This window comes from Benincasa hispida, chromosome 3, assembly GCF_009727055.1.
Source record: "Benincasa hispida cultivar B227 chromosome 3, ASM972705v1, whole genome shotgun sequence".
Taxonomy (NCBI): domain Eukaryota; kingdom Viridiplantae; phylum Streptophyta; class Magnoliopsida; order Cucurbitales; family Cucurbitaceae; genus Benincasa; species Benincasa hispida.
In genome coordinates, this window is record NC_052351.1 from 42,879,640 (window position 1) to 42,890,555 (window position 10,916).

The window sequence follows — 10,916 nt, forward strand, 5'->3', positions numbered from 1 at the left end:
TTCACTAGGTCATATTTTCATATAATATTTGACATGTGTGTATAATATATATAATATATATAATATTTATTTTTGTTTTCAAGAAAAAAAAAAAAGAAAATAGAAGAAGGGCAGTTTGGAAATACACTGAAAAGAAAGGAGAGAGTTCTAGGAGAAACCATATTTAAAAAGAAATGGGTTAAAATCGTCTTTCTCAAAGATGATTTTGATGCGTCATTGGGAAAATAAACAATCTCCAAACTACAATATTTTCTTGAATTAATTATCAAACTATCTTATATTTCCAATAAATTTTGAAAAGTATAATTTTTAATAAAGAACCGCAGGCCTTTGTTGGCATAGTCCTCCGTAAACATGGTTAAAATAAATCCATGGGCTGGCCCACAATAATCGATTCAAAGAATCCTCGAATACACGATGAATAAGAAAAGAGGTGAACATTTTTTTCCACTAACAATTCGAGACTTGGGTAAAAGATTATATTCCCCGACCTTGACCTTACGGAGACTTTTGTGTATATATATATATAGGAAACTTTGTTATGAATTATGGATGTTTTAATTATTTAAGTTTACTTTATTACTTTAATTCTTTAAATGTTACAATATTTAAAATATGAAGTTGTAATTGTTGAGTTTTAATTTTTACAAATTATAAGGATTTAGTATTTTGATTATATCTTTTCATATTGTATTTGCATTATTGTTTTTATTGGCAAAATTGATAATATTTTATTTAAATGTAAATTGTATTAGAAATATTTAATGAATTATTAAAAATATATATTTAATTAAAATATTTTTTTTTAAAAAAGGCACTCAACAGGGAATTGCCGCTCTGTTTCCCACGAGAAAATTTGCGAAGATGAATAGTGGAATAGGAGGGCGTGAACAAGGACAAGGAAGACTTTTCCATTCTTGCTCCACCCCGTAGACATCTCTAATCCTCCCTAAGTTAAGAACAAATGTTGGCAGACTTTGATGTATTTGTATTCCATTAATATTTTTTAAAATTATTTTACCACATAGTTTTTAATTTCTTTGTTTTTTATATTTAGGTCCACATTTTTATTTCAGTTCCTATATATATATATATTCAAGAATAAAAATAATTAGTTATAGTCGTTCATCTCATTTCATCAAATGTTGAATTTAACTTTGTTGTTCATTTGTAAATCCTTCTCTTTCAAAATTGGAGTATTCGACAATAAAAATATTTAAAATCAAATAATAACCATGGTAGACAAGCTGGATTGAAATGGAATAAAAACATCCCAAACATGAGGAAGATGTTGGAATTTATGCGACTGGAGTTTATAAACTTGAATTTTTATAGTTTGCAAATGATTTGTATAAACAGGTGAGTTTCATAAAAACCTAATATACATAAGCACAACAAGTATTATAATTTGACTATAACGTAATTAACAAGCCTAATAAACTTGTAACTTAATTTAACAATTAAAATCACTTACTAAAGGATAGGTTTAACCTCGCAGCTCTAAAGAATACAAAACCTAACTTAACCTAACCTATGGACTGAGTACGTGTAAACATCATTAACTCACTTGTTTAGTTCATGATCATAAATGAGGCATTTAGGCCTCCAACTTACCTTGTGCGGAATAAACTATTTTAGCCAACTTAATATTTAGGTCTTCTATTATAATGGTTAATGTTTTAAATTATTAAATTTACAATTAGCTACAGTAAAACTATTTGAAAACTTTCATTGTCCATAATGTTTACTATTTTATAATAACTCTCTCTCCTTACTTGTAACTTAAATTAAAATATTATGCACCTTAAACATAGATTACAATAATCTCCAAACTATAATAACTAATTCAATATCTTAAACTATTTCAGAAGGTTTAACTAATTATAAGGATAATTTGAAACTTTTTATTATGAATAAAAGACTCTAAGAAGATGGGAGGGGATTTCAAGTGTAAATGAAAAACTTCAAAACTAACCATCAACCTGAATGATTTGAAATGTGGAACAGTATAGAGTATAAAAACAAAATTGACCTATAAAAGAGTTTGACCACCCCAAGCTCCAAACAACTAACACAAATAAAGAAAAAAAGAAGAAGGTTGATGGGATAGGCTGCAGCCTAGTGCCATTAATGTAATTGCAGAGACATAACACATGGGTCATGTCTGATCACTACCAAACTCACACCCTCTGTCCCTTTTTTATTTGCATGTCTGCTTTCATGTGAAACCCTATTCAGTTACTCTATATCAAATATCAATTAAGGTCGGACAAATTGAATATAATTCAATTGATATTTAAAAGTTCAATCGATCGATTGGATAAATCGAATATAGTTCAATTGATATTTAAAAGTGATAATGATTACTGACATATGTGTTCAAATACACCTATCTCTAACCATATTTTAAAAAATTATCAACCGGCCATCATCTTATAAAATGGGTCTTCTAATAATTATGGAAATCTTCACGGTCTAACTTCATTTAATTCTCTAAACTTCATCGGTTTGTCTTCAATTATTGTTGAAGTTGACAATTAAGAAAATCTATCTATCCTTAATAAATACTATTAGGTTATATGTCTTAAAACTCGCAATTTGTACCAACAACAGCATAACTCAACTGACATAGTGTTCATACTATCAACCTCGTCGTCTGAGGTTTGATTCCCCCACCCCACACTTTATTTACAATATCTTTACAAAAAAAAAAAAAACTCGCTATAAATTGAGATTTTATTTCATAAAACTGTTATTGAACATGTAAATTGGATGTGACCCACTTTGTATTTAGTACAAATGATGTGATCCTGAATCTTGAGCTAACTATGAACTCTTGACTCAACAGTGCCGTAGTGATTCTAGGTCTTGAACTAGGGGCCCCACCGTCTCATTGGCCCGACAACAGAAATTCCGTTTCAAATTCAAATTAAGGGAATTAGTAATTATGTATGATATAGTTACATGTTTAATTATCGTATTAAATGAAATTAGAGAATTTGATAATATTTAAATATGATTTTAATATTAATTACATGAATAGGGATTCATGTTATGGAATTGGCATTTTAATAATTTAATATTGGATATTAAATTATTTTAATTAATTAAATAAAAGTTTATTTGAAATTAATTGTTTGAATTAATTTTATTTAAAAATGAAAAATTGATTTTAAACCAATTTCCATTTTGAGTGAGTTTTTCCAAAATTCAACACTCAATTCCCACTCAATTCTCACAAAGAGGTGTTGTCAATTGGCTATGCAATCTGATTGCATGACTGAGGTGAATAAAACCTCAAAGATCTGAGCTGGTTGGTGGTTGTTGCATGGCTAATTTGCAAGAAAAAAATTGAAGAAGATGTTCTTAATGACTTGAACACAAAAACCACCAAAACCAGATCATCCCCTCTCAAAACTCCCTTGGATTCAAACTCATTTTGGATCCCACAATCCAATCTAAGGTCCTAGAGAATAATAGAAAAGATCAAGTGGTGATCTACTACGATTTGTTGAGGAGACAAGCTCAATTTGAAGATTAAAGAGTTCTTCAAATGCATGTTTCAGAAACCCTTTTTTTATTTGATGAACATGCTTACTTAGATGCTAAAATTGATGAATTAGAGTACTTAATGATTCTGATTTCTTCCTCTAATTGCATGCTGACTTCATCAATTAGTATCAGAGCATGATTTAAGCAATCAATTTGTATTAATTTTAGTTTGGTAGGTGATTTTCGTAGGTTGTATGAAAATGGTTGCTAATATGGATAATTTCAGTTTCGACATTTAAATTCTCTTCAATTACGTATTAATTGTTGTAATTGGATCTTTGTTTATGGGCTTTAATGTGTGATTAAGAGTCTGTAAATTTGTTAGAGTCAATAAAGTTGTAAGTAAGCTGTAATTGAAGAAAGAAGCAAGAAAGGTCAACTGAAGAAAACCTGTTGTGTAGCTACTGCCAGGTAGCGTTGCAACGCTACCCATAGAGTGTCGCAACGCTATTCCTCAAAAGCCCGAGGCATTGCAATGTTGGGAAGAAGCATTGCAATACTGTTCATCCCAGCCAAGAAGACACGCGCGTGACCCGACCAACGGTTCAAGTGAATCAATTCGATCGGTTCAGGTTTTGGAGGTCCGATTCAGCCCAGTTTTGGCTGGTTCAACCCGTTTTGAAGCTTTGAAGGTTTGATTCGGCTAGTTTGAGTCTGATTCGGGTCGATTCGAGCGGTCCAGAAGCATTTTGGAGTCGATTTTGATTAATATTGTAATAATTTAGGCTGTTTGCTTGCTTGGAATGCTAATTGGTTCATATCAGTATGTGTTTAATTATTTATTCATTATGAATGTATGTTATAATTAAATAAATCTTGTATGTGCATATAGTATGCCATGTAAATTAAAAATATCACCATAGGAAGCATGTACAAGCATGTTATAAATAGTTATAATGTATAGTATGCATGCTTTAGGGTTTCAAGTTTTTAATATAAAGTATTATATTAAATTCTGAAATGCTTGATGTATGTTATGGATCAATAGCATGTCTATAATTTTATAAGTTGTTGTAAAATTAGATTAGATATTTAAAATTCATAACAAAGATAGAATGCATGCTCTGAAGGAAATCAGACATGATGATTTTCATGAGCATTGAAATGATCGCTCCAAATTCCATTCAAAATTGAACACTAACAATTACAGTCAAGAAACAGAAACTTATAGGTCATGCACAATACGAACTTACAGAATGCTTTAGATAATTAAGGGATAACAAATACATACTTTTGAAGATTTATTCTTCAAAGTCCTTCGATCACGACCTCCAAGCGTCCAAGCCAGCAATATACGAACGCTCAAACACAATGACCATAACACAACACGATCAACAGCAACCACTACATGAACAATGCACAACGAACGACCTCCAAAACCTCAAACTTAGTCGAGTTGAGTGAGGACATCACCACAATGGCTACCTTGGTATTCTCAGTGTGAAAATCCAGAAGTGTGGGCTCTATGTGGACTTGGTTAAAGGACGAGACAGAAAGAACAACAATCGTGTAGACGATTGAGCAAGTGGGACATGAGAAGAGTCTATCCTATAGACGAATGCTCAATCATGTAGAAGAAGACAACCTATCGTATAGAGAATGCCCTGCGATCATTTAGCTATGACCAGCTGAGTGAACTATTGTATAGTAACACTCCACGATCGTCTAGTCTCTCTAGCAGTTATCGATTAGTGAAACCATTTCACTTGACAGCATCTCCGTGAATACTTCCCGAATGGAGTAACTCTCCTAAATTTTGGAAAACCCTTTTTCTTTTATCTCACAGTTACCATAAAACCACCAATAACCTCTCACTCAATTGATTATAAGAGAAAACGATATAATTATCCAATAATTAATATTATTATAAATATATATGATAACCAACTTACCATAGTATATTTATAACCTATAGTTTTAATATTTCATCTCATGAAACATATAAACCATAACTCTTTTTCTATTTTATGGTACTTAATGTAAATCACATTTATATTAATCCTCCACTTGATGTATCTCATACATCACACGGATTATATCATATACAATCAAATTTCCTCTTGTCAATTTGACCATTTCAAATCAACACCAAGAACTGATTCTTAACTTGAATCTATTGAGCTACCAAGGGGACCTTATAGACCTGTAGCTTGAAGCTCCAACGGTACGTGAATAGCTGACTAAACTCTTTAGTCATGCTAAAGACCTACAACTGTACTCTCCTTACTACAGATATATTTTGTGTCCATATCAACCAATCAACAATGCGATAACCCTTCACAGATCGCTCGTAAGTACAAATGGGCCAATTTACCGTTATGCCCATGTAGTTACATCAAAATCCTTAAGTACCACTGATTCTTCTAATGAACATAAGTCATAGTCCTACTATGACCGAGTCCTCTCTTCCAAAGAAAAGTTGTGGCCACTATGTTCAAAACCCAGAATCAGCCCTCAAGGAAGCAATCTATCTACTTACCCCTGCTTCGGGGAAGGAGTGAATTCCATCTTGTGTAATTGAGTTCCCAGCTCCCAGATCAGACAAATCCCCAAAAAGGTATTGAGTTGGCAATGTCACAGCCCGCCCTGAGCCACTTCTGAGCCCGAGGAGAGGCGTGAGGGACCACAGATACCACCCTTTTGTGATATCTACTGCCCATCTGAACCTTTCTACTACACTCAGTAAACTTTAAGTCAAGAAGATAACAACAACTGATTAAGTAGGCCTATTTTATATTACAACAATGTAATGTTTATACAACTCCAAGACTTAACTACAAAGTTTACAACAACCACTCTTAAAACCCTCTGGAAGTGCGATGGTGGCATGTGACAGACCTTGACCTTAGCAGCACCATGGAACTTCTCACCTTTTGCTACCTGGGAAGAAAAAAACATGAAAGAAAAGAATGAGCTTCACAAAGCTCAGTGAGTGGTAAGTGATGACATACACAAATGCATGTCATCTTAGGTCTTTTACTTAGAATTATGAAGGTTGTTATGCAGAAATTGCGTCGATCATGATAGGAATTCACGAGAAAAAGAGTTTGCTTCGATCAGCATGTCGAATCTCAGCTAACCTATTATTTTGCGTTAATTATGCGTTCAATGTTCTATTTTTGTAGTTAATGCAGGAAATGAATACAAACGCGGAAACCGGACCACTGCATAGACGACCACATGCGGAGAAACACTCCATCGCAAAGTCGAACGCGTCGATCAATGCATGGATGTTGCGGTAATCATCCGTGTGCGTCCATCGCATGGGAGTTGCGCTCGTTAAGCGATTGCGGTCATCATGTAGAGTTACGGTGTTAAGCGAATGCGACCATTGAATGATTGCGGCTACGCAACAACGCATTCTAATGGGATCAACGCAAGGTTAGTGTAATGAACGCATCAACGCATCTACCTCGAGAAAATCCAACGCTGATGCTGACATTTCACCTACCGTGCCGTTGGTGGGAGAGGTTCAGAAAGGATTGATGCGCCGAACGTCAGACTCAGAGCAGTCCAATTAATGCTGTTGGCGATCCAAACTCTATAAATAGAAGCCGATGAGCAAAATTTCAAACCATCTAGGGAGGATCCTTGGATTGGGAGATTATCCCTCAACCGAGGATTTTCCCCGCGATCCAGACAAACTGCGTGAGAAGATGGTTAAGAGTTCTTCACCTCCTTCATTCATTCCGAGTGACGACCAGAGCTAGATCTCGAGAGAGTCAGCTCCTCCGCCCATCCATGGCACCATCGACAGCCTTGACGCACATCCGCTGGAAGCAAAGTTTTGCTTCCAGTCAGTCATTTCTTTTTCCTTTCATGCATATTCTCATTGCGTTGTCTGTTAGATAGGAGTAAGAGTAGGATTAACTTAGCAACATCCCCTTCATTTTTTTATTTAAACCGCCGCATGCACATCACTGTAAACATATAGTTACAAGTCCCTGTGTTCGACCTCGAATTATCTGAGAAACTTCCGTTGGAATTATACTTGGTTCCAGCGCAAGAAAACTTATGGCAGGATACATGGTCATCGCATACATTCGTTAACGTATTTTTCATTCCAACACATGACCATCGACGCATGACTATCAACGCATATCTTAGGAACATGCATCGCATAATGCATCCACGGGATTTTGATTGTCGAGTAAAATTGACTTCCAATCTACTACGCACCAAGTTTTTGGCGTCGTTGCCGGGGACTTGGCAACTAAATGTTTGTTAAGTTTTGTGTCTTTGCGAGCAAACTTTTTATCTTGGGAGTATTGCAGCTTGTGCGACCAGGTTGCAAACAATATTGAAGTGTAGGCGATGCGCTGAAAGTCAGTATTGACCCCAAGGTAAGAGGGCAATTAGTTGTAAAAGAGCCAAAGATAGTTCTAATCTCATGGTGGCCAACATGCGCCCAACAATTGCTGGAAGTTCCAATGGTCAGGGCAACTTGACTCAAGCAGTTGAGAGCCATCTCCTGCATGGAAGATTCCTTGCGGTGACAACACTCTTATTTTTTCAGGGACGTCTTCCACTCTATCTTTACATTGCTTTCTTAGTATAGGTTATTTATTTTATTTTATTATTTTGGATATATGCCTGCTTCCTTGGTTTTGGGTACGTTTTCTCTTGTGGGTGCAATAATATGTCTCCTCGAGTCGTAGTTCAACAGAAGAATTCCTTTCACCCTTCAACGTAGGGTTTCAATCGCGTGGATTCCAACGCATAAGCGCATGCATTGTTCTGCCTAAGGTCTTTTCTTGTTATCTTGTATGCCTTATCCTTTTGAAATTCTCTTTTTCCTAATTGCGTTGTTTTGCGATGTTTCTATGATGGTACGTATAATTCACCGCATTTTCTAACTAATCAACGCAAGACATTCTTTACTTTTATTAGCTTTTTCAAATTTTGGAAGTCTTAAGTTTTATTTTGCGCAAACCTGTGTTCAAATATTTATTATTGCATTCTTGTAATTTTTTTTTTTTAGCTTTGCGGTGAGAACGCTGCCAATCTCTAAGTTTAGGGGTGGTAGCGGTCTCGGAGAATTGCGTTCATTTGAAAAAAAAAAAGTTGAAGCGAGATTTTGAGAATAATAACTCTACTGTCAACGCAATGGGGAAACCCATGTTGATAAGAGTTAAGTTGTTAAAGGCACATGCTCGAAGTTGGATGTCCGCATGTCACACGTGGGGGAAAGCCAAAACGAAGGCAAGTCGCCAGGATCAGCGGATTAGTGCAACTCGTCTGTCCGGTGCAAGCCAAAAAAAACGAGACAAGAGTTGAGTTGAATATGGAACGCAACCGAAGTTGGATGCCCACATGACACACGTGGGGGTAAGCCGAAACGAAGGGCGTAACTAGGTTCAACGCCGCATTTGAATAAGTCATCGCAAAGTTTTGAATTATTTTGACGAATGCATTCTAAAAAGCCAAACACAAAGTTGCGGTGAATGAATAAAAGTTTTTTAGCAAAGGCTTGCCAGATTTAACTCAGAAAAGATCTTTTTGAAGAAGCAGCTAAAGTGGAGGAGAGCATTGCGGTGATGGTCAAAGGTATGTGTAAATTATAATTCTGAGAAGCTGGTCATCGCAAAGAAAGCATGAAAGAGAGTTAGAATTTCTTGAGTATAACGCATGCTTGAGGACAAGCATGATTTTATGTTTGGGAGTGTGATGACATGCATAAATGCATGTCATCTTAGGCCTTTTACTTAGAACTATGAAGGTTGTTAGGTAGAAATTACATCGATCATGATAGGAATTCACGAGAAAAAGAGTTTGCATTGATCAGCATGTCAAATCTCAGCTAACCCGTTATTTTGCATTAATTATGCGTTCAATGTTCTATTTTTGTAGCTAATGCAGCAAATGAACGCAAATGCGGAAATCAGACCACCGCATAGATGACCGCATGTAGAGAAACACTCCATCGCAAAACCGAACGCATCAATCAATGCATGGATGTTGCGGTAATCATCCGTATGCGTCCATCGCATGAGAGTTGCGCTCGTCAAGCGATTGCGGTCATCATGTAGAGTTGTGGTGTTAAGCGAATGTGGCCATTGAATGATTACGGCTACACAACAATGCATTCTAATGGAATCAATGCAAGGTTGGTGGAATGAACGCATCAACGCATCTACCTCGAGAAAATCCAAAGCTGATGCTGACATTTCACCTATCGTACCGTTGGTGGAAGAGGTTCAGAAAGGACTGACATGTTGAATGTCAGACTTAGAGTAGTCCAATTAATGCTTTCGGTGATCCAAACTCTATAACTATAAGCCGATGAGCAAAATTCCAAACCATCCAGGGAGGATCATTGAATCGAGAGATTATCCCTCAACCGGGGATTTTCCCCGTGATCCAGACAAACTGCGTGAGAAGATGGCTGAGAGTTCTTCACCTCCTTCATCCATTTCGTGTGACGATCAGAGCCTTCGACCGGAGCTAGATCTCGAGAGAGTCAGCTCCTCTACCCATCTATAACATCACCGGTAGCCTTAACGCACATCCGCTGAAAGCAAAGTTTTTCTTCCAGCTAGTCATTTCTTTTCCTTTCTTTTTCTATATTGTATTATATGACATTTTGAATTAAGAAATTAATACAATGTATTTTCAATGCATTTCTCTGTTCCTTCGACTCCATCTCCATCTTTTTTGCTTAGCATCTTTACTTTCATTGCAACACTTAGTGAGATTGCTTGGGTATTGCATACTTAGTCATGCAGATTAGGGATATGAAGCATGTAGCAACCTACCGAGAGGTATGCGTTGCGTGAGTGTGTAAGTAACCTTATTTTCTTAGTGTGAAGTTGCGGCAACGCCTGTCTGTAGGCTAACACAATGTTTGTCTATGAGTAAAGTTAGAAACAACCAACTTCCCGGGAAGGTAAGTGGTTGGTCGCATTAAGCAATGTTTGCGTTGTTCACTAGAGATAGGAATAAGCTTAGGTCAGCCAAGTTCATGCGATTACCTTGTTCTATGAGCGCATCATTCATCATTTAGGCATACTTGAGAGAGTAGTCTAAAACCCAAATCTAAGACTCGAGAGACCAGATTGGAACGCATAGACAAGAACGGGGAACTTAGAGATAAGCTCTGTTTGTCAATACTACATTGCATGCACCCTAGGAATAGGAACGATATTATGTGGTCGCATATTTGTGTGGATGTCATTTTGTCATCGCATAAATAGGAATAGAGGCTTATGTGTAGGCCTTGTAGACTTAGCACATATTTCGCATGCGTTCTAGCATTAGAAGCCGTAGCATTCGCACCGAGAGGTGGTTTACTATTGTATGTGGGTTGCATGATCGCATGACATGCGTTGACTAGAGTTGTCCTTGCGATCACTCTTAAGTTTTGC